Source organism: Carassius gibelio, chromosome A15, assembly GCF_023724105.1.
Source record: "Carassius gibelio isolate Cgi1373 ecotype wild population from Czech Republic chromosome A15, carGib1.2-hapl.c, whole genome shotgun sequence".
Classification (NCBI taxonomy): domain Eukaryota; kingdom Metazoa; phylum Chordata; class Actinopteri; order Cypriniformes; family Cyprinidae; genus Carassius; species Carassius gibelio.
This window is the reverse complement of record NC_068385.1, coordinates 16,890,431-16,914,928: the sequence shown is the minus strand read 5'-3', so window position 1 is coordinate 16,914,928 and position 24,498 is coordinate 16,890,431. Positions and strand designations below refer to the sequence as shown.

Here is a 24,498-nt window from a genome sequence, read left to right as displayed (position 1 = left end):
CCTTATTGTTTCTGTTTGAATGTTTTCACAGGTCCAGGAGTGGAACGACAGAGTGCCAGAGGCAGACGGAGTCACTGTAACGCTGTCCAAAGGAGCTATTGAGTTAAGCAGAAAAGAAGAACATGTAAGATGATCACACTGCACAACACACCTCAGTTCATTAACAGCTTTGTGACAGCAAACACTTAAAATGCGTGTAAATCTTTGTAGTGGTTGGACTGCTACTTTGTTCATATCCGGCCAGAATATTTAAAGGCCCAAGCTCCAGTAGAGACGACAAGGACCGGTTCTTCCTCGGGGCTTCAAGTGTCCCTCTTAGCAATCCAACAGCCGATGTGCAAAGGCTACGACAAAAGCAAGTATTGTAATGTTTCACGCAGATATGGTTGGGTTTCACAACAGGCCATGACGGATATTATACCTTCACTTCTCCCACCAATGCATGTCGGCAGGTATGTCATGAGGCTCCAGGAGAGAGGTGTGCTGCCACCAGAGCCACAGGGGGGTCTGACGGTTGATGCCCCCAGCTCATCTACGGAAGGGGAGGCACCACACATGCTGGAGAAGTACAGAATGTTTATATACATTTTTTCACACTAACTGTACTTCAAGCATGGTCTTTGAAGTTAACGGTTAGCCAGCACCCCCCATTATGGGACTCACAGCTGAAAGTGCTCTACCTAACAAATTGTAACAGTTTCCTACTTCAGTGTGTTACAAACGTAATTTTGGTGTCTTTGGAAAGAAGACCCTTTGGGTTTTACTTTTTATCAACCAGATTTGATAATGCTCAAAAATATTAAAAGTTATAGACACTGGAGTGCCTTGAATTTTTTCTTCTTAAATATTTTTTTTATTTGATATAGAAATACATGAAATGAGTCCTGGAGCAATCTAGAAAAGTAATGTCTCATGAGTTTCTATTTCAAATCTGAATAAGATATCATGAAAAATGAGACTCCTGCAAATATTTTTCTGAGACTATGTCTAGACCCCCCACCCCTCAAATATAAAAAAATATATTTCTCAATAGTATTGAAGGCTTCTACAAACTATTTAGTCATTAAACATACCACTGCATAGTTTTTTTTCAGTTATAAAACACTAGACAGAAACTTAGACATCATATAAGAGATTTATTTGAGCACTATAAAAATACAATAAGAATAATTTGAGTAAGAAAAATAAAAAAAAGATTTAACTTTGTTTGCCAGTTACAGAACATCCTGAGATTGCTAGAAATGCAGCATTTACAACGAATTATGATGCAAATAAGTGCTAATGTGCTGATGGCCACTTATACAAATAGTAATAACACAAATGTGCCATAAAGTAAATAATCCACTCTCTCTAAATATAGCCGTGAGCATGCAGTGATAGCGAGCTGATTTGCATTCAAACAGATGGTAATCATGCAGATACATTCACATTCAACATAAAACACACTCACATAAAAAAAAAAAACGTTGAAAAATAAAACAAAGAAAAAGGCGATCGCTATAAATTCATCAGCTGACAGGTGCATCATAGCGCGTCACGAGGGAGTGCCAAAATTCAAATATACACTATCTTTCACCTATCTTTCATTCATTTTTTTTTCTGGTGGATCATCTCATTCTGTTTGTGACACTGTACACTGCAAAACCATGCCTTTTTTTACTACCAAGACACAGTTTCTTAGCATGAGTTATTCCATAACGGACACAAACAGTTCTGTCCCTGAAGAACTGAAACGTAAACAAAGTCAAGTCAAGTCAAATCACCTTTATTTATATAGCGCTTTAAACAAAATACATTGCGTCAAAGCAACTGAACAACATTCATTAGTGTTACGGACCTGCAGGCTCCTCCTCGTTTTGCCTTTGCGTCTCCCCTACAGGTGAGCAGAGCACAGGTGTGGCGTGTTGCCTAATAATTGCTTCCAGGACTGTGGGATTGCTTCTAGTATCCTGGATGTTTAAAAGCTCTCCAGACTGGGTTGAAGGGGGGCCGCCGCTTCTCCTTCTCTCCCGCACCGTTTTGCTGATTTTGTTTCCTTTTACATGACTCTTCATATACCCTGATTGCATACGTTTTCAGTTCTCTAGTTTAACACTTATACTGACTTTATTTACTTTATGTTGCTCATTCTTTATCATTAATAAATATATTTTCTTTAAAGCAAAAACAGATTGGTGGCTCGTCAAGGGATTTGAACGATCGGGATCAAACGACAAAAAAGATTTGGAGGGCTCGTCAAAATATGGATCCAAAAAGAAGTCGGTAAATATATCATTTTTTATGCGTATAACTAGGTTTAAGAAAAAAAAGAGAGCCTAGGTGTTAAGCTTTAAATGTATTGAGACAGTTTTGTTTAAGTGCGTTTGATTTGGAAAGTGCTTTGATAGTTCATTGAATTGAAAGTTTGTTTTGATTCATTGGGAAGACGCATGTGTATTATTTTGAAAATTAATTGTGTTTGGAAATTTTTTTTTTTCGTTGTTGGTGCGTGAGAGGAGGAGAACATTTAGTTAATTTGTGCCTGGGCTGTTTTTTGAAGTGAGCCAGGTTGAAGTATTGGCGGTGGGCTATTGTTTGGTAAGTGTGGGTCTGCACTGCGTGTTCAAGATTGAGTTTATTGATAAAAGTATTTGATAAAATACTTATCGGAGCTTTAAGAGTGCCCGTTAGTTTTAATGTTTATTTTGTTTTTTATTTTAGTTTATTTTTGTGCTATCCTGGGCAGAGGGCACCGTCGTGGAAGCCTGCTGTAACGGCATTTTGTCGGAGGAGTTAAGGCTCCGCTGATATTGTGTAGTAAAAATCTCTGTCCTTGGGAATTGCATGAAGAGGATCGTTGTTTTTCTTATTTCTTTTTATAGGGCAGCTCCGTTTTGTCTCGTCTGATGTGCAGTGTTGTGGCCACATTTGCATTTGAAAGGTGAGCTCGTTTTTCTTTAGTAGCCTATCTGCAAGAATTGTGTTGTATCATTTGTTTCATTTGTATGGCTAGTTTGGAGGATTTTTTTGTAGCTCCATCCGTGGTGGTTTTGACCGATTTGAAAAAGGATCAGTTGCGTCAGGTTTGTGACCATTATAACTTTGACTTAGGTTGACCCAGAACCGCTAAATTAGCCCAGATTAGAGTGTCAGTTCAGGCTGAACTGGTTGTTAGGAATATTCTTTCGTCACCTGTATCTCTAATTATGGATGAGTTAGAGTTAGGAGAAACATCAACACCAATTATGAAAGTTTTTTAAAGTATCACTTACGTTTGAGCAACAAAAAGTGTTGATCAAATGCAACAGAAAGAGAGAGAAGCTCAACGTGAGGCAGAACGTCAAGAGATGGAAGCTCAACGTAGAGAGAGAGAAGCTCAACGTGAGGCAGAACGTAGAGAGAGAGAGAGAAGCTCAACGTGAGGCAGAGTGTCAAGTACAGATTGAAAGAATAAAAAGTGAACGTGATGTGGCTGTAGAAAGGCTGAAACTGAGCGCTGAAGGTAGGCTTCCAGTTGATGGGGATAAGGGTACTGCTCCTAGGGGGTCTGTGCGTTCCCCTGATATATCTAGCATGGTTAGGTTGCTGCCAAAGTTTAATGAGAGAGATCCAGATATTTTCTTTTATTTATTTGAGACCGTGGCTGGTCTGACTCTGAAAGAACGTTGATACTCCAAAGTTTTCTGGTAGGTAGAGCACAAGAAGCCTTTATTGCTTTGCCTGTACCAGATACAAAAAAGTATGTCAAAGTAAAAGAGGCAGTGCTTAAAATTTGCGAATTAGTTCCTGAAGCTTATCGTTTGCAGTTTCGCAGCTGGAGGAAGGGAGATAAACAGACGTATACAGAGGTAGCGAGGGAATTGTACAGCCATTTTAATCGTTGGTGCTCTGCAGTAGGAGTCACTACTTTTGAAGAATTGTCTAATCTGATTGTTTTAGAACAGTTCATAAATATCCTTCCTAAGCGTGTCGCTACCCATGTATTTGAGCATTAGATGAAAACCACAGCGGAAGACGCAGTTATGGCGGATGATTTTGCTTTGACACACAAGTATAGTTTAAAAGAAAACAATACAGGTAAGGTTTATCAGGAACAACGTTTTGGACGTTGCAATAGAGCTTTGGGGTCTTCTTCTTTAGGTTCATTTGAGTCACCAACTCTGAGTAGAATAGATTCACACTCTAATCAGTCACACAAAGGTGCTGTGAGTTTTCGCAGACATTCTAGGTTTTCTGCATTTACACCTGCCAGTCAGGCTAAGAATGATGCTGATGTGTGTCGATACTGCTTGGAAAAGGGGCATTGGAAGAAAGACTGTCCTGTTTTAAAGGGGAAAAGTCAGAGAAAGGGTACTGAGGTTGTTAGGGGAGTCACACTTGCTGTATCTGAATCTGTTAGACCTGCTAAAGTTTTGATGGGTGAGACTGAGGTTGAACCTAAGGATGTTGTGACCTCATTTCAGCTATCAGGCCTGAGCTCTGTTGGGGCTAGTGAGAGAAACGGTGGAGCTGATTCAGTTGTGACTAGTGGAAGTGGTTACTTTCCTTTTGTTACAGATGGTTTAGTTTCACTGGTGGGTAGTTCCAAACGAATGACAATTAAGATACTTAGGGACACAGGGGCATCTGAGTCTTTTATCTTGGAGTCTGTATCGCCTTTTTCTGCAGACTCGAGTACTGGGAACAATGTTTTAGTCCGGGGGATTGGGTTGCAGGTTGTCTCTGTTCCATTGCACAGGATTAATCTGCAGTCTGATTTGGTACAAGGGGAAGTAAAAATAGCAGTTCGCCCTTCCTTACCTATAGAGGGCGTCCATGTTCTTTTAGGTAACAATTTGGCTGGAGAACGTGTCTGGCGTGATATACCGCCCCCTGTAATTATTAACAATGTTCCCAGCAGCCAACAGTGTCGTTCGTGGTCAGAATTTGACTATCTTTACAGCTTGTGCCGTGACACGGGCCATGAGCCGTGCCTCTAATGATGATGATGTTTCTCAGAGTAGAGAGTTTAAGTCTGCTGTTGTGCCTAATCTACCACCATCTCTCTCTCATAGTGATGTTGTGGCAGCTCAAAAGGAGAATGCAACATTAAAAGATCTGTTCGTTGGGGTGTTACCTCTTGAGGAGTTGCGAAATGCAGCGAGGGGTTATTTTATTCAGGATGGGTTGTTGATCCGGAAGTGGTCTTCTCACACTGACGAAGGGGTCGAGGATCCAGTGTTTCAAGTGATAGTGCCATACTTGGTCCTACAGACAGCTCATGGGGATGTAGCTGGGCACTTGGGGGTAAGAAAGACCTATGACTGTCTTATGAAGTACTTCTATTGGCCTCTCCTAAAGAAGGATGTGGCATCCTTCATTAATACGTGTCATGTATGCCAGTTGATGGGGAAGCCTAATCAGGTGTTAAAGCCAGCTCCACTTTACCATATTCCAGCTATAGGAAAACCATTCTAATATTTGTTAATTGATTGTGTGGGACCATTGCCTTCATCTAAGTCAGGGTGTGTTTACCTACTGACTGTGATGTGTCAGTCTACCCGATACCCAGCTGCCTATGCTTTGCGTACGATCACAACTAGGTCTGTGGTGAAAGCCCTTTCACAGTTTATTTCCATCTTCGGTTACTCAAACTATACAGAGTTATAAAGGCTCTAATTTTATGTCACGCATGTTCAGAGAGGTGCCCGAGCAGTTCCGTGTGAAATATCAGCTTAGTAGTGCATATCACGCCCAGAGCCAAGGTGCTCTGGAGCGTTTTCATCAGACAGTGAAGTCGCTTCTCAGGGGTTATTGTGTTGAGCTTAACAGAGACTGGCTCCCATGGCTAATGTTGGCTGCACGAGAGGTTACCCAGGAGAGCACTGGTTTTTCTCGCCTTATGATCTGGTCTTTGGCCATAGAGTTTGTGGGCCTTTAGCAGTCTTACAGAAGTGTCCTACACGTCTTACAGAAAGTGAAAGTGAAGTGACATTCAGCCAAGTATGGTGACCCATACTCAGAATTTGTGCTCTGCATTTAACCCATCCGAAATGCACACACACAGAGCAGTGAACACACACACACACACACTGTGAGCACACACCCGGAGCAGTGGGCAGCCATTTATGCTGCGGCGCCCGGGGAGCAGTTAGGGGTTCGATGCCTTGCTCAAGGGCACCTAAGTCGTGGTATTGAAGGTGGAGAGAGAACTGTACATGCACTCCCCCCACCCACAATTCCATCCGGCCCGAGACTAGAACCCACAACCCTTCGATTGGGAGTCCGACTCTCTAACCATTAGGCCACGACTTCCCCCTGTAGTGAAGTGTACGGAGTCTCCTGTTAATTTGTTGGACTACGTAAATGGTTTTCAACGTAGGCTGTTTTTAGCCTGTGAGATGGCGAATGACAACCTGACTAAAGCCCAACAGAAAATGAAGAGTTAGTATGACCGTCGAGCTGAGCCGAGGGTGTTCAGTCCTGGTGATCAGGTGTTGGCATTATTGCCGATAGCAAATTCTCCTTTCCTTGCAAAATACACCGGTCCTTATAGGGTTGTTCAACAGGTGTCAGACCTGAATTATTTACTTTCTACACCAAATCGCAGGCGTTCCACTCAGCTCTGTCACATAAATCTGTTGAAGTCCTATTATGACAGGTTTTCAGTCTCTGGGGCAGCAGAGTCTGGTGAACGGGTTATGCCTGTTTCTTTAGCCACAGTTGTTGAGGCTCATAGGGCCCTTGGGACTCCCTACATGGTGGCAGCAAGTAGTGGGGAGGATGTGGTAGGTCCTGATGACTGTGTGCTGAAACCTCGTTTGAGGAACTCGGAGAAACTGGCAGAGTTAAATGCTTTGTTTGGACATTTGCCAGAGGAGCGTGCATCAGAACTGTCGTCTTTGTTGTCTGATTTTCCTTCTTTATTCTCAGATACGCCATCATGTACTCATTTAATTGAGCATGATTTTGATGTTGGTGATTCAGAACCAATAAGACAGCAGTTCTATCAGGTGTCACAAGACAAACAGCGACATCTAGAGGCAGAGGCGCAGTACCTTTTGGATAATGGGTTGGCTAAGCCTTCCTATTCGAGTTGGGCTTCACCCTGTATATTGGTCAGTAGACCTGATGGAACACAGATTCTGTACCGATTATCATAAACTGAATAACATCACAAAATCAGATTCTTTTCCACTCCCAAGGGTTGAATATTGCATTGATCGTGTAGGATCTGCAAGGTTTGTGAGTAAATTTGACTTATTGAAAGGATATTATGAAGTCCCGTTGTCATCTCGAGCTCAGGAAGTTTCAGCCTTTATTACACCCTCTGGGCTATATTCTTACTCTGTTATGAGTTTTGGTTTACGAAACGCTCCAGCCATATTTCAACGACTTATGAACCGTGTTGTTTCCGGTTTGCAGGGATGCGCTGTGTACCTCGATGATGTGATTGTGTATAGCGAGGAGTGGTCTGAACATCTGGACCGTATTCGGTCTCTCTTTTCTAGGTTGGTTGATGCTCGCCTTACTGTAAATTTAGCCAAGTGCGAGTTTGCCCAGGCTACAGTGGTCTACTTGGGAAAGTTTGTAGGGCAGGGGCAAGTGAAGCCAGTCCATGCTAAGGTGGTGGCTATTGATAAGTTTCCTGTTCCTACCACCAAAACAGAGTTGCGGCACTTTCTGGCCATGGTAGGGTATTACCGCAGCTTTTGTTCCAACTTTTCTACGGTAGTAGCCCCTTTGACTAACTTGTTAAAAGATAAAGTGAAGTTTGAATGGACTGTGACCTCTCAGACTGCCTTTGATAATGTCAAGTTGTTGTCTACTTCTGCCCCAGTTTTGATGGCACCCCGCTTAGATCAGCCTTTCCAGATGCAGGTTGACGCAAGCCAAGTGGGGGCTGGTGCGGTGCTTCTGCAGCGGGATGAGCAGGGGGTGGATAGGCCAGTATGTTACTTCTCAAGAAAGTTAAATTGTCATCAGTTGAATTATTCAACTATTGAGAAGGAAACATTGGCGCTAGTTTGGGGTCTGCAACAGTTTGATGTGTACTTAGCTGGGGGCGCTGTTCCTATGACTGTCTACTGGGATCACAATCCACTGACATTCCTCCACTCTTTAAAGAGTCCTAGTCAGCGCCTTATGCGCTGGGCTTTATTTTTGCAGCCATAGAACTTGCAAATACGGCACATTCGGGGCGCGGACAATGTGATGGCTGACGCCTTGTCCCGTGCTCCGGGTGGGATGGAGTGAACGTTTTGTCTTGTCTTAGATCTCTTTCTCTCCCTGTTTCTCCACTTTTTCTGCCTAGTCTCCTTAAATGTAGCTTTCCAGGTACCGGGATTTGCTGGAGCTCTTGGTTAGGGAGGAGGTCGATTGGAGCTGTTGGAGAGTAGAAGGGTTTGGGGCTTGTGGACAAGAGTTCTTCTGTCCAGTCCATGTATATGGGATGTTAACATCCCTTAAACTAAAGTTAAGTGCTCACTTTGTTTATAGTGATTTATTTTAAAAAATTAAGAATATTTTGTCATTTGTTGTGTGGGGTTTTGACTGTTTTTGCAGAGGCCTTTAGGGGCATCTATCTTAAGGGAAGGGGTGTTACGGACCTGCCGGCTCCTCCTCGTTTTGCCTCTGCGTCTCCCCTACAGGTGAGCAGAGCACAGGTGTGGCGTGTTGCCTAATAATTGCTTCCAGGACTGTGGGATTGCTTCTAGTATCCTGGATGTTTAATGAGTTTTTCAAATTGCTGTATTTCACCTGGCCACGAAGAAATATAGAGCTGAGTATCATCAGCAAAACAGTGAAAGCTAACACCATGTTTCCTGATGATATCTCCCAAGCGTAATATATAAAGCGTGAAGAGTAGCGGCCCTAGTACTGAGCCTTGAGGTACTCCATACTGCACTTGTGATCGATGGGATACATCTTCATTCACCGCTACGAACTGATGGCGGTCATAAGTACGATTTAAACCATGCTAATGCACTTCCACTGATGCCAACAACGTGTTCAAGTCTATGCAAAAGAATGTTGTGGTTAGTTGTGTCAAACGCAGCACTAAGATCCAATAAAACTAATAGAGATACACCCACGATCAGATGATAAGAGCAGATCATTTGTAACTCTAAGGAGAGCAGTCTCAGTACTATGATACGGTCTAAATCCTGACTGGAAATCCTCACATATACCATTTTTCTCTAAGAAGGAATATAATTTAGGATTCCACCTCTCTAGTATCTTGGACAGAAAAGGGAGATTCGAGATTGGTCTATAATTAACTAATTCTTTGGGGTCAAATTGTGTTTTTTTTGATGAGAGGCTTAATAACAGCAAGTTTGAAGGTTTTGGGGACATATCCTAATGACAATGAGGAATTAATAATAGTCAGAAGAGGACCTATGACTTCTGGAAGCACCTGTTTTAGGAGCTTAGATGGTATAGGGTCTAACATACATGTTGTTGGTTTAGATTATTTAACTAGTTTATACAATTCTTCCTCTCCTATAGTAGAGAATGAGTCGAACTGTTCCTCAGGGGGTCTATAGTGCACTGTCTGATGCGATACTGTAGCTGAAAGTGCTAGCAAAGAGAGAGTCCGTAGTTTATGTTACATCATCAAGTTGTTCTGAGGTTTTGGATATGCTAAGGAATTTGGATACATCAGGAAGATAACTTAAAAAACAGTCTTTTGTGGTAGAAGTGATGGTTCTTCGATACTTGTAACAAGAAGTAGAATTTACAATTTTGGCTATATGAAGTTTGCACAGAACTAAATAATGACCTGAGATATCATCACTTGGCTGAATAATTTCAACACTATCAACATCAATTCCATGTGACAGCATTAAATCTAGAGTAAGATTTCGACAATGAGTAGGTCCTGAAACGTGTTGTCTAACACCAATAAAGTTCAGAATGTCTATAAATGCTGATCCCAATGCATTTTTTTCATTATCAACATGGATATTAAAATCGCCAACTATTAAAACTTTATCTGCAGCCAGAACTAACTCGGATGTAAAATCACCAAACTCTTTAATAAAGTCTGTATGGTGCCCTGGTGGCCTGTATACAGTAGCCAGTACAAACATAACAGGATTTATCATTAACATTTGTTTCTCTGGATAATGTTAAATAAAGCACAATTACTTCAAACGAGTTATACTTGAAGCCTGCCCTCTGAGAAATCCTGAAAACGTTGTTATAAATTGAAGCAACACCTCCACCTTTGCCTTTTAGACGCGGCTCGTTTTTATAACCGTAATCTTGGGGGATGGACTCATTTAAAATAATGTAATCATCAAGTTTTAGCCAGGTTTCTGTCAAACAGAGTACATCTATATTATGATCAGTGATCATATTATTTACAAAAAGTGTTTTCGTGGAAAGGGATCTGATATTCAATAAGCCAATCTTTATCATTTGTTTATCCATATTGCATTTGTTTTTTATTTGTTGATAGAGTTGGGTCCGAGTCCACCTTTGTCGAGTAGGAGTCAAGACCAAGTCCACAAACATCGAGTCCAAGTCCGAGTCCGAGTCCAAAAGGGTTCGAGTTGGACTCAAGTCCGAGTTCTTAAAGGCCGAGTCCGAGTCGAGTCCGCCCGAGTCCAGAAAGTAATTAAATTAAAAAAGATTATAAATTGGTATTGTACATTTTTACATTCTATTAATATTTTAACCTTTCAACCCATTAAACCAATGGCAATATAAAAATGTAATAAAAAAAATACCACTGTTACATCTAGTCATTGCCATTGAACATTTTTATTTTATGTCAACAGAACTAGTTTCCTATCAAAAAAGGTTTCAAAGGTTTTATTGTATTACAAGTGCATGAAAATACAAATGAACCTATTTTATTATTGTATCACACTATATTGTCCTCCAGTTAAAGATGACATTTCAGTTATTTAATGCCTCTCCCCCACATTTGACAGAGGTAAAGTGCAGCCAATGAGGAGATCCTTAATGATGACATTATGAATTTCTTGTTGTCTTGGAGAACTTGCATCATAAAGTTGCATTGCTTGTTTGGTCAGTTCTGGTCTTGCAAATCCTGCAATGCTGAGCTGTGCAGCATCTGTTGGTTGCTGCTGCTGTCTTTGGTACTCGGTTGCATCGGTTTTCGGATCACCAGTACACTGAACCGAAAACCGTTTCTTTCGGAGGCGTCCGATTTGAGAACCGATGAACTGATGATACTGCGCATGCGTGTAATTTTTCAAGTATTTTGTTAAACATCGGAAAGTGTGATAAAACTATATCTATCTATATATATATATATATACGTTTTTTTTTTAGGATAGGGGCTACATGTTTCTAATCTGTATATTGTAGATTATGTATGGGCCAAAGGGGTTTTCAGGGAAGTTGGACAATAATTAAGACTCTAAAGACTCCATGTTTAATATGAATAAGGGATGATTTATGAAATATCTGTACTGTATTTATAGTTAATGATGACAGATTCACAAACTGAGTTTGTAGTAAACAGAACATGAACACGAGTAGAGCAGCTGATGATACTGAACTGCAGCATGTGCCGGTGTCCTGACATTTTATCCTACCCTGTCAGATTTTCCTACCCGGGTTTTGAGCGATTCTCGTTCTCGAGTCAAGAACCGGTTGTATCAGTTTTCAGATCATCAGTAAACTGAACCGAAAACCGTTTCTTTCGGACGCGTCGGATTCGAGAACCGAGGAGCTGATGATACTGCGCATTCGTGATTCAGCATGAAGCCGACTGACTCACAGCGCGTCTGAACCGAACTGATTCTTTTGGTGATTGATTCTGAACTGATTTTGTGCTAATGTAATGAGTGCGGGTAAACCGAGGGCTTTAATGAAGGGCAATCTGACGAAACGTAAGTTCATTTAATAACAAATACATCGCAATGGATTATGTATCCGGTGAACTGTTTTTTTTTTTTCAACCGGTTTATTGAATCAAACTGTCCGAAAGAACCGGTTCGCGGAAAAGAATCGAACTTCCCATCACTAATCCACACTGATATCTAGTGAGTGGTGCGTGTGTTTCGTCTGCAAGCATGAGACTTCTGCCTGCCGGTGTGGTGCAGTAAAATGACAGAAGGGGAGACGTTCATTAATTTATCATTTCAATTTTATGCTGGTTTTACATGACGTGGACTCGACTGTACTCGGAATATTTTCCGAGTCCAAAATGTTCAAGTCCATGTGAAGTCCGAGTACAAATTCACCCGAGTGCGTGACAAGTCCGAGTTCATTCAAAATTGGACTCGAGTCTGGACTCGAGTCCGAGTCCAAGTTCGAGTACCCCAACTCTATTTGTTGAACCTCAATTAAATTGTTAACCTTAACTTGGTTTGGACGTTTTTTGTATTTTCTAGTTCAGGGAACAGACACAGTCTCTATAGTGTGATATCTAGGTGAAAGAGTCTCTATGTGCTGAGAATTAACTGACCTCTGTAACGTGAGACAGCTAGCAGACGGTCGGTTTAGCCAGTCTGTCTGCTTCCTGACCTGGGCCCCAGTTAGTCAAGTATAAACACTAAGACTATGTGCCATATTTCTAGAGAGAAGAGTGGCGCCACCCCAGGAGGGATGAAGACCATCTCTTTTAAACAGGTCAGGTCTGCCCCAAAAGCTCGTCCAATTGTCTATGAATCATATGTTATTCTGTGGGCACCACTTAGACATCCAGCCATTGAGTGATGACAATCTGCTATGCATCTCATCACCACGGTAAGCAGGGAGGGGACCAGAGCATATTACAGTGTCTGACATCGTGCTTGCAAGTTCACACACCTCTTTAAAGTTATTTTTAGTGATCTCCGACTGGCGAAGTCGAACATCATTAGCGCTGGCATGAATAACAATCTTACTGCATTTACGTTTAGCATTAGCCAGCACTTTTAAATTTGCCAAGATGTCAGGCGCTCTGGCTCCCGGTAAATATTTGACTATGCTGGCTGGTGTCTCTATATTCACGTTCCGTACAATAGGATCACCAATAACTAGAGCACTTTCATCAGGTTTCTCAGGGGGTGCATCACTGAGTGGGGAGAACCTGTTTAATATGAACTGAACTGTTCATATTACTGAAATGTTAGGGGAATGAAACGTCCAAGGTTCAAACCTAAGGTCTGAACCTGGTTCTGCTCGGTCCATCCGTCCACTGACCAATAAAGCCCGATCCAAGCCAGGCCAAGTTCACAAGCACGCACCCCTTCTCATTTTTACCTCTGATTAGGAATATGACCTCTTGACCCCTCAGAGAACCGATATAGACATTCAATGGCCTTAAATATTTTTAAACCACATTAATTATGTTCCAATGATTTTTAATAATAACATGAATTATGCTCAAAAGAAAACCACATGATGTGTGTTCTCTTAGTAAATCATTAAATAAATTATAGCTCCGGGGTACCCAATGGAGGACTGTATGAATACGAGGGGGACCGTTAATGGTTCAGAATAAATGTGAAATTAAAAAAAATTAGGTCAGGGCTAAGAAAACCCGGGCAATCACCTAAAGGGCAATGTGACCCAGGGTTAGAGTGGTTAGGTTAAGGGCAGTGGAAGGGGTTAATATTGGGTAGATTTAGGGCCAGGGCTGGTATAGCCATACAGATTACTGATGGTTAAGTTTTGGGTAGTAGCCATAGAAAAAAAAGGTGTGCAAGTCTGAAAAGAGTCAACGGGAAGCAAAAGAGTAGAAAGATAGAAGTAAAAAAAAATCTCAAATGTATGTCTCATTCATTACCCTCGGGTGCAGGGTATCCAAGCGTTTAATCCACCTACTCTCGGCCCTCAGGTGTTAGGAACGCATGAGATCCAGAAGCTGAAACATAGTTCAACATCGGTAAATGCACTGTCCTTCTTATACTCCTGATGGCCACCTGTTTACACCGTTCGAGCAGAGCCCCACGGCCCTGGACCACTACTGCACCAATATGTTTGGTCTTTTTACCGTTGAACCACAGATCAGTGAGATTTTTAAACATATATGAGCGAGTATTGTTTTTAATAATAAGTGTTATTTATTAAGGTTTTTATATTTGTTTATTTTATTTATAACATTTACATTTATTCATTTAGCTGACACTTTTATCCAAAGCGACTTACAATTGCTATATATGTCAGAGGTCACACACCTCTGGAGCAACTAGGGGTTAAGTGTCTTGCTCAGGGACACATTGGTGTCTCACAGTGGATTCAAACCCAGGTCGAACCCGGGTCTCTCACACCAAGTGCGTTGTCTTATCCACTGCGCCATTTTTTTAGTATATGTGCTCCCGTTATAAGTATGGGTAATGCTTCTCCATGTGATTTATTAGGGGTAGAAGGGGTAGGGTTTGGAATGGGTGGGTGGGTGTATGGGGGTAAATTTATGTGTCTGAGGAGTGGAAAGGGTAGGGTTAGGGATGGTAGTGTTGTGATAAGTGGTGAAATTGGTAGGTTTTAGGTATGGTAGGGGTCAGTCAGTCCAGGGTGCCTTATCCGGGTCTGTGACGGGTTAGGTCAGTGTATGTTTTGTTGTTTCTTTCAGTGAATATAATGTAGTTAAACCAATAATAAATCTACATTTATATGAATAATCCCACTATTTTAAAAGACAGGAATCCAAGTCTCCTCAGTGGCTCTTCCCCATTTCTTAGGCCTCATTCAGTCCTCTTGGATACAGAGTGTTGAGTCTGTTTATCCAAAGTCTTTCTGCTCTTAGTCTGTCCCTTAGACTCCACAAAGGGTTAGTTTGTAGTATAGTAGCTCTAAGAGAGGGGAGGCCATGTTTGTTTAGCAGTCGAATTGAGTTGTTAGGGGAATGAAACGTCCAAGGTCCAGACCTGAGGTCTGAACCTGGTTGTGCACGGTCCATCCGTCCACTGACCACTAAAGACCGATCCAAGCCAGACCGAGTCCATGAGTCAATGCAAAAAAATCCAAAATGGGGCTAAAATATTTGTGGTTATTTCCACTAGGTTTGCACAACAAAATGGGTGTTAAGGTTAGGTGTTGTGTGGTGCAGTACATCTTTGAAAAAACTCGACATCTGTATGGATGGAGGAAATCGTTCTAAACCCCCAAGAGAGTAATCAGTAATTTAATTATACATAACTCAACATCGTTTTGGATGGAGGAATACGTTTCTGTGACTTCAAGAGATCTCAACATCGTCTGGATGGAGAAAACAATTTTTGGAACCTTCTAGAAAATTTCTGTGGCTCTCTACATCATACACCACACTGATGGAGGCCCTAAAGTGGACTGTTCAAGCCTTATCGCGACGTTTCGGAATTTATTTTCCTTCTTCAGGCTAGCTCGAACACAAAATGAAAGGTTCCAGTCACTCAGTCTTATTTATACTGTTTCTGAGGGGGGCGTGTCTGCACACACACACGTTCTAACACTAAATATCGGCACTTTTTGGTGCGTCATGATCCATTTTGGTGTGATTTACCATTTTGTTGTACTGATATTTCACATCAACTCACTAAAACAAGGCCCGACAAGGACCAGCCCAAAGCTCAGAGACGAAGGCACTGGCTGGTTAGGGGAATGAAACGTCCAAGGTCCAGACCTGAGGTCTGAACCTGGTTGTGCACGGTCCATCCGTCCACTGACCACTAAAGACCGATCCAAGCCAGACCGAGTCCATGAGTCAATGCAAAAAAATCCAAAATGGGGCTAAAATATTTGTGGTTATTTCCACTAGGTTTGCACAACAAAATGGGTGTTAAGGTTAGGTGTTGTGTGGTGCAGTACATCTTTGAAAAAACTCGACATCTGTATGGATGGAGGAAATCGTTCTAAACCCCCAAGAGAGTAATCAGTAATTTAATTATACACAACTCAACATCGTTTTGGATGGAGGAATACGTTTCTGTGACTTCAAGAGATCTCAACATCGTCTGGATGGAGAAAACAATTTTTGGAACCTTCTAGAAAATTTCTGTGGCTCTCTACATCATACACCACACTGATGGAGGCCCTAAAGTGGACTGTTCAAGCCTTATCGCGACGTTTCGGAATTTATTTTCCTTCTTCAGGCTAGCTCGAACACAAAATGAAAGGTTCCAGTCACTCAGTCTTATTTATACTGTTTCTGAGGGGGGCGTGTCTGCACACACACACGTTCTAACACTAAATATCGGCACTTTTTGGTGCGTCATGATCCATTTTGGTGTGATTTACCATTTTGTTGTACTGATATTTCACATCAACTCACTAAAACAAGGCCCGACAAGGACCAGCCCAAAGCTCAGAGACGAAGGCACTGGCTGGTTAGGGGAAGAAACGTCCAAGGTCCAGACCTGAGGTCTGAACCTGGTTGTGCACGGTCCATCCGTCCACTGACCACTAAAGACCGATCCAAGCCAGACCGAGTCCATGAGTCAATGCAAAAAAATCCAAAATGGGGCTAAAATATTTGTGGTTATTTCCACTAGGTTTGCACAACAAAATGGGTGTTAAGGTTAGGTGTTGTGTGGTGCAGTACATCTTTGAAAAAACTCGACATCTGTATGGATGGAGGAAATCGTTCTAAACCCCCAAGAGAGTAATCAGTAATTTAATTATACACAACTCAACATCGTTTTGGATGGAGGAATACGTTTCTGTGACTTCAAGAGATCTCAACATCGTCTGGATGGAGAAAACAATTTTTGGAACCTTCTAGAAAATTTCTGTGGCTCTCTACATCATACACCACACTGATGGAGGCCCTAAAGTGGACTGTTCAAGCCTTATCGCGACGTTTCGGAATTTATTTTCCTTCTTCAGGCTAGCTCGAACACAAAATGAAAGGTTCCAGTCACTCAGTCTTATTTATACTGTTTCTGAGGGGGGCGTGTCTGCACACACACACGTTCTAACACTAAATATCGGCACTTTTTGGTGCGTCATGATCCATTTTGGTGTGATTTACCATTTTGTTGTACTGATATTTCACATCAACTCACTAAAACAAGGCCCGACAAGGACCAGCCCAAAGCTCAGAGACGAAGGCACTGGCTGGTTAGGGGAATGAAACGTCCAAGGTCCAGACCTGAGGTCTGAACCTGGTTGTGCACGGTCCATCCGTCCACTGACCACTAAAGACCGATCCAAGCCAGACCGAGTCCATGAGTCAATGCAAAAAAAATCCAAAATGGGGCTAAAATATTTGTGGTTATTTCCACTAGGTTTGCACAACAAAATGGGTGTTAAGGTTAGGTGTTGTGTGGTGCAGTACATCTTTGAAAAAACTCGACATCTGTATGGATGGAGGAAATTGTTCTAAACCCCCAAGAGAGTAATCAGTAATTTAATTATACACAACTCAACATCGTTTTGGATGGAGGAATACGTTTCTGTGACTTCAAGAGATCTCAACATCGTCTGGATGGAGAAAACAATTTTTGGAACCTTCTAGAAAATTTCTGTGGCTCTCTACATCATACACCACACTGATGGAGGCCCTAAAGTGGACTGTTCAAGCCTTATCGCGACGTTTCGGAATTTATTTTCCTTCTTCAGGCTAGCTCGAACACAAAATGAAAGGTTCCAGTCACTCAGTCTTATTTATACTGTTTCTGAGGGGGGCGTGTCTGCACACACACACGTTCTAACACTAAATATCGGCACTTTTTGGTGCGTCATGATCCATTTTGGTGTGATTTACCATTTTGTTGTACTGATATTTCACATCAACTCACTAAAACAAGGCCCGACAAGGACCAGCCCAAAGCTCAGAGACGAAGGCACTGGCTGGTTAGGGGAATGAAACGTCCAAGGTCCAGACCTGAGGTCTGAACCTGGTTGTGCACGGTCCATCCGTCCACTGACCACTAAAGACCGATCCAAGCCAGACCGAGTCCATGAGTCAATGCAAAAAAATCCAAAATGGGGCTAAAATATTTGTGGTTATTTCCACTAGGTTTGCACAACAAAATGGGTGTTAAGGTTAGGTGTTGTGTGGTGCAGTACATCTTTGAAAAAACTCGACATCTGTATGGATGGAGGAAATCGTTCTAAACCCCCAAGAGAGTAATCAGTAATTTAATTATACACAACTCAACATCGTTTTGGATGGAGGAATACGTTTCTGTGACTTCAAGAGATCTCAACATCGTCTGGATGGAGAAAACAATTTTTGGAACCTTCTAGAAAATTTCTGTGGCTCTCTACATCATACACCACACTGATGGAGGCCCAAAAGTGGACTGTTCAAGCCTTATCGCGACGTTTCGGAATTTATTTTCCTTCTTCAGGCTAGCTCGAACACAAAATGAAAGGTTCCAGTCACTCAGTCTTATTTATACTGTTTCTGAGGGGGGCGTGTCTGCACACACACACGTTCTAACACTAAATATCGGCACTTTTTGGTGCGTCATGATCCATTTTGGTGTGATTTACCATTTTGTTGTACTGATATTTCACATCAACTCACTAAAACAAGGCCCGACAAGGACCAGCCCAAAGCTCAGAGACGAAGGCACTGGCTGGTTAGGGGAAGAAACGTCCAAGGTCCAGACCTGAGGTCTGAACCTGGTTGTGCACGGTCCATCCGTCCACTGACCACTAAAGACCGATCCAAGCCAGACCGAGTCCATGAGTCAATGCAAAAAAATCCAAAATGGGGCTAAAATATTTGTGGTTATTTCCACTAGGTTTGCACAACAAAATGGGTGTTAAGGTTAGGTGTTGTGTGGTGCAGTACATCTTTGAAAAAACTCGACATCTGTATGGATGGAGGAAATCGTTCTAAACCCCCAAGAGAGTAATCAGTAATTTAATTATACACAACTCAACATCGTTTTGGATGGAGGAATACGTTTCTGTGACTTCAAGAGATCTCAACATCGTCTGGATGGAGAAAACAATTTTTGGAACCTTCTAGAAAATTTCTGTGGCTCTCTACATCATACACCACACTGATGGAGGCCCTAAAGTGGACTGTTCAAGCCTCATCGCGACGTTTCGGAATTTATTTTCCTTCTTCAGGCTAGCTCGAACACAAAATGAAAGGTTCCAGTCACTCAGTCTTATTTATACTGTTTCTGAGGGGGGCGTGTCTGCACACACACACGTTCTAACACTAAATATCGGCACTTTTTGGTGTGTCATGATCCATTTTGGTGTGATTTACCATTTTGTTGTACTGATATTTCACATCAACTCACTAAAACAAGGCCCGACAAGGACCAGCCCAAAGCTCAGAGACGAAGGCACTGGCTGGTTAGGGGAATGAAACGTCCAAGGTCCAGACCTGAGGTCTGAACCTGGTTGTGCACGGTCCATCCGTCCACTGACCACTAAAGACCGATCCAAGCCAGACCGAGTCCATGAGTCAATGCAAAAAAATCCAAAATGGGGCTAAAATATTTGTGGTTATTTCCACTAGGTTTGCACAACAAAATGGGTGTTAAGGTTAGGTGTTGTGTGGTGCAGTACATCTTTGAAAAAACTCGACATCTGTATGGATGGAGGAAATCGTTCTAAACCCCCAAGAGAGTAATCAGTAATTTAATTATACACAACTCAACATCGTTTTGGATGGAGGAATACGTTTCTGTGACTTCAAGAGATCTCAACATCGTCTGGATGGAGAAAACAATTTTTGGAACCTTCTAGAAAATTTCTGTGGCTCTCTACATCATACACCACACTGATGGAGGCCCTAAAGTGGACTGTTCAAGCCTTATCGCGACGTTTCGGAATTTATTTTCCTTCTTCAGGCTAGCTCGAACACAAAATGAAAGGTTCCAGTCACTCAGTCTTATTTATACTGTTTCTGAGGGGGGCGTGTCTGCACACACACACGTTCTAACACTAAATATCGGCACTTTTTGGTGCGTCATGATCCATTTTGGTGTGATTTACCATTTTGTTGTACTGATATTTCACATCAACTCACTAAAACAAGGCCCGACAAGGACCAGCCCAAAGCTCAGAGACGAAGGCACTTGCTGGTTAGGGGAATGAAACGTCCAAGGTCCAGACCTGAGGTCTGAACCTGGTTGTGCACGGTCCATCCGTCCACTGACCACTAAAGACCGATCCAAGCCAGACCGAGTCCATGAGTCAATGCAAAAAAAATCCAAAATGGGGCTAAAATATTTGTGGTTATTTCCACTAGGTTTGCACAACAAAATGGGTGTTAAGGTTAGGTGTTGTGTGGTGCAGTACATCTTTGGAAAAACTCGACATCTGTATGGATGGAGGAAATCGTTCTAAACCCCCAAGAGAGTAATCAGTAATTTAATTATACACAACTCAACATCGTTTTGGATGGAGGAATACGTTTCTGTGACTTCAAGAGATCTCAACATCGTCTGGATGGAGAAAACAATTTTTGGAACCTTCTAGAAAATTTCTGTGGCTCTCTACATCATACACCACACTGATGGAGGCCCTAAAGTGGACTGTTCAAGCCTTATCGCGACGTTTCGGAATTTATTTTCCTTCTTCAGGCTAGCTCGAACACAAAATGAAAGGTTCCAGTCACTCAGTCTTATTTATACTGTTTCTGAGGGGGGCGTGTCTGCACACACACACGTTCTAACACTAAATATCGGCACTTTTTGGTGCGTCATGATCCATTTTGGTGTGATTTACCATTTTGTTGTACTGATATTTCACATCAACTCACTAAAACAAGGCCCGACAAGGACCAGCCCAAAGCTCAGAGACGAAGGCACTGGCTGGTTAGGGGAATGAAACGTCCAAGGTCCAGACCTGAGGTCTGAACCTGGTTGTGCACGGTCCATCCGTCCACTGACCACTAAAGACCGATCCAAGCCAGACCGAGTCCATGAGTCAATGCAAAAAAATCCAAAATGGGGCTAAAATATTTGTGGTTATTTCCACTAGGTTTGCACAACAAAATGGGTGTTAAGGTTAGGTGTTGTGTGGTGCAGTACATCTTTGAAAAAACTCGACATCTGTATGGATGGAGGAAATCGTTCTAAACCCCCAAGAGAGTAATCAGTAATTTAATTATACACAACTCAACATCGTTTTGGATGGAGGAATACATTTCTGTGACTTCAAGAGATCTCAACATCGTCTGGATGGAGAAAACAATTTTTGGAACCTTCTAGAAAATTTCTGTGGCTCTCTACATCATACACCACACTGATGGAGGCCCTAAAGTGGACTGTTCAAGCCTTATCGCGACGTTTCGGAATTTATTTTCCTTCTTCAGGCTAGCTCGAACACAAAATGAAAGGTTCCAGTCACTCAGTCTTATTTATACTGTTTCTGAGGGGGGCGTGTCTGCACACACACACGTTCTAACACTAAATATCGGCACTTTTTGGTGCGTCATGATCCATTTTGGTGTGATTTACCATTTTGTTGTACTGATATTTCACATCAACTCACTAAAACAAGGCCCGACAAGGACCAGCCCAAAGCTCAGAGACGAAGGCACTGGCTGGTTAGGGGAATGAAACGTCCAAGGTCCAGACCTGAGGTCTGAACCTGGTTGTGCACGGTCCATCCGTCCACTGACCACTAAAGACCGATCCAAGCCAGACCGAGTCCATGAGTCAATGCAAAAAAAATCCAAAATGGGGCTAAAATATTTGTGGTTATTTCCACTAGGTTTGCACAACAAAATGGGTGTTAAGGTTAGGTGTTGTGTGGTGCAGTACATCTTTGAAAAAACTCGACATCTGTATGGATGGAGGAAATCGTTCTAAACCCCCAAGAGAGTAATCAGTAATTTAATTATACACAACTCAACATCGTTTTGGATGGAGGAATACGTTTCTGTGACTTCAAGAGATCTCAACATCGTCTGGATGGAGAAAACAATTTTTGGAACCTTCTAGAAAATTTCTGTGGCTCTCTACATCATACACCACACTGATGGAGGCCCTAAAGTGGACTGTTCAAGCCTCATCGCGACGTTTCGGAATTTATTTTCCTTCTTCAGGCTAGCTCGAACACAAAATGAAAGGTTCCAGTCACTCAGTCTTATTTATACTGTTTCTGAGGGGGGCGTGTCTGCACACACACACGTTCTAACACTAAATATCGGCACTTTTTGGTGTGTCATGATCCATTTTGGTGTGATTTACCATTTTGTTGTACTGATATTTCACATCAACTCACTAAAACAAGGCCCGACAAGGACCAGCCCAAAGCTCAGAGACGAAGGCACTGGCTGGTTAGGGGAATGAAACGTCCAAGGTCCAGACCTGAGGTCTGAACCTGGTTGTGCACGGTCCATCCGTCCACTGACCACTAAAGACCGATCCAAGCCAGACCGAGTCCATGAGTCAATGCAAAAAAATCCAAAATGGGGCTAAAATATTTGTGGTTATTTCCACTAGGTTTGCACAACAAAATGGGTGTTAAGGTTAGGTGTTGTGTGGTGCAGTACATCTTTGAAAAAACTCGACATCTGTATGGATGGAGGAAATCGTTCTAAACCCCCAAGAGAGTAATCAGTAATTTAATTATACACAACTCAACATCGTTTTGGATGGAGGAATACGTTTCTGTGACTTCAAGAGATCTCAACATCGTCTGGATGGAGAAAACAATTTTTGGAACCTTCTAGAAAATTTCTGTGGCTCTCTACATCATACACCACACTGATGGAGGCCCTAAAGTGGACTGTTCAAGCCTTATCGCGACGTTTCGGAATTTATTTTCCTTCTTCAGGCTAGCTCGAACACAAAATGAAAGGTTCCAGTCACTCAGTCTTATTTATACTGTTTCTGAGGGGGGCGTGTCTGCACACACACACGTTCTAACACTAAATATCGGCACTTTTTGGTGCGTCATGATCCATTTTGGTGTGATTTACCATTTTGTTGTACTGATATTTCACATCAACTCACTAAAACAAGGCCCGACAAGGACCAGCCCAAAGCTCAGAGACGAAGGCACTGGCTGGTTAGGGGAATGAAACGTCCAAGGTCCAGACCTGAGGTCTGAACCTGGTTGTGCACGGTCCATCCGTCCACTGACCACTAAAGACCGATCCAAGCCAGACCGAGTCCATGAGTCAATGCAAAAAAAATCCAAAATGGGGCTAAAATATTTGTGGTTATTTCCACTAGGTTTGCACAACAAAATGGGTGTTAAGGTTAGGTGTTGTGTGGTGCAGTACATCTTTGGAAAAACTCGACATCTGTATGGATGGAGGAAATCGTTCTAAACCCCCAAGAGAGTAATCAGTAATTTAATTATACACAACTCAACATCGTTTTGGATGGAGGAATACGTTTCTGTGACTTCAAGAGATCTCAACATCGTCTGGATGGAGAAAACAATTTTTGGAACCTTCTAGAAAATTTCTGTGGCTCTCTACATCATACACCACACTGATGGAGGCCCTAAAGTGGACTGTTCAAGCCTTATCGCGACGTTTCGGAATTTATTTTCCTTCTTCAGGCTAGCTCGAACACAAAATGAAAGGTTCCAGTCACTCAGTCTTATTTATACTGTTTCTGAGGGGGGCGTGTCTGCACACACACACGTTCTAACACTAAATATCGGCACTTTTTGGTGCGTCATGATCCATTTTGGTGTGATTTACCATTTTGTTGTACTGATATTTCACATCAACTCACTAAAACAAGGCCCGACAAGGACCAGCCCAAAGCTCAGAGACGAAGGCACTGGCTGGTTAGGGGAATGAAACGTCCAAGGTCCAGACCTGAGGTCTGAACCTGGTTGTGCACGGTCCATCCGTCCACTGACCACTAAAGACCGATCCAAGCCAGACCGAGTCCATGAGTCAATGCAAAAAAATCCAAAATGGGGCTAAAATATTTGTGGTTATTTCCACTAGGTTTGCACAACAAAATGGGTGTTAAGGTTAGGTGTTGTGTGGTGCAGTACATCTTTGAAAAAACTCGACATCTGTATGGATGGAGGAAATCGTTCTAAACCCCCAAGAGAGTAATCAGTAATTTAATTATACACAACTCAACATCGTTTTGGATGGAGGAATACGTTTCTGTGACTTCAAGAGATCTCAACATCGTCTGGATGGAGAAAACAATTTTTGGAACCTTCTAGAAAATTTCTGTGGCTCTCTACATCATACACCACACTGATGGAGGCCCTAAAGTGGACTGTTCAAGCCTTATCGCGACGTTTCGGAATTTATTTTCCTTCTTCAGGCTAGCTCGAACACAAAATGAAAGGTTCCAGTCACTCAGTCTTATTTATACTGTTTCTGAGGGGGGCGTGTCTGCACACACACACGTTCTAACACTAAATATCGGCACTTTTTGGTGCGTCATGATCCATTTTGGTGTGATTTACCATTTTGTTGTACTGATATTTCACATCAACTCACTAAAACAAGGCCCGACAAGGACCAGCCCAAAGCTCAGAGACGAAGGCACTGGCTGGTTAGGGGAATGAAACGTCCAAGGTCCAGACCTGAGGTCTGAACCTGGTTGTGCACGGTCCATCCGTCCACTGACCACTAAAGACCGATCCAAGCCAGACCGAGTCCATGAGTCAATGCAAAAAAATCCAAAATGGGGCTAAAATATTTGTGGTTATTTCCACTAGGTTTGCACAACAAAATGGGTGTTAAGG

The 24,498-nt window shown here is 42.3% G+C and overlaps 1 long non-coding RNA gene across 2 annotated transcripts in view; it reads right to left on the bottom strand.

Moving 5' to 3' along the window:
* Positions 1–24,498, bottom strand: part of LOC128028643 (uncharacterized) — a 59,253-nt gene continuing 34,755 nt past the window's right edge. For both annotated transcript variants that reach the window (XR_008187195.1, XR_008187194.1), the window contains 3 exons: positions 422–558; positions 226–344; positions 1–95 (listed from right to left, as the gene is read on the bottom strand). This is a non-coding gene — a long non-coding RNA (uncharacterized LOC128028643). The remainder of the gene's footprint in view (positions 96–225; positions 345–421; positions 559–24,498) is intronic.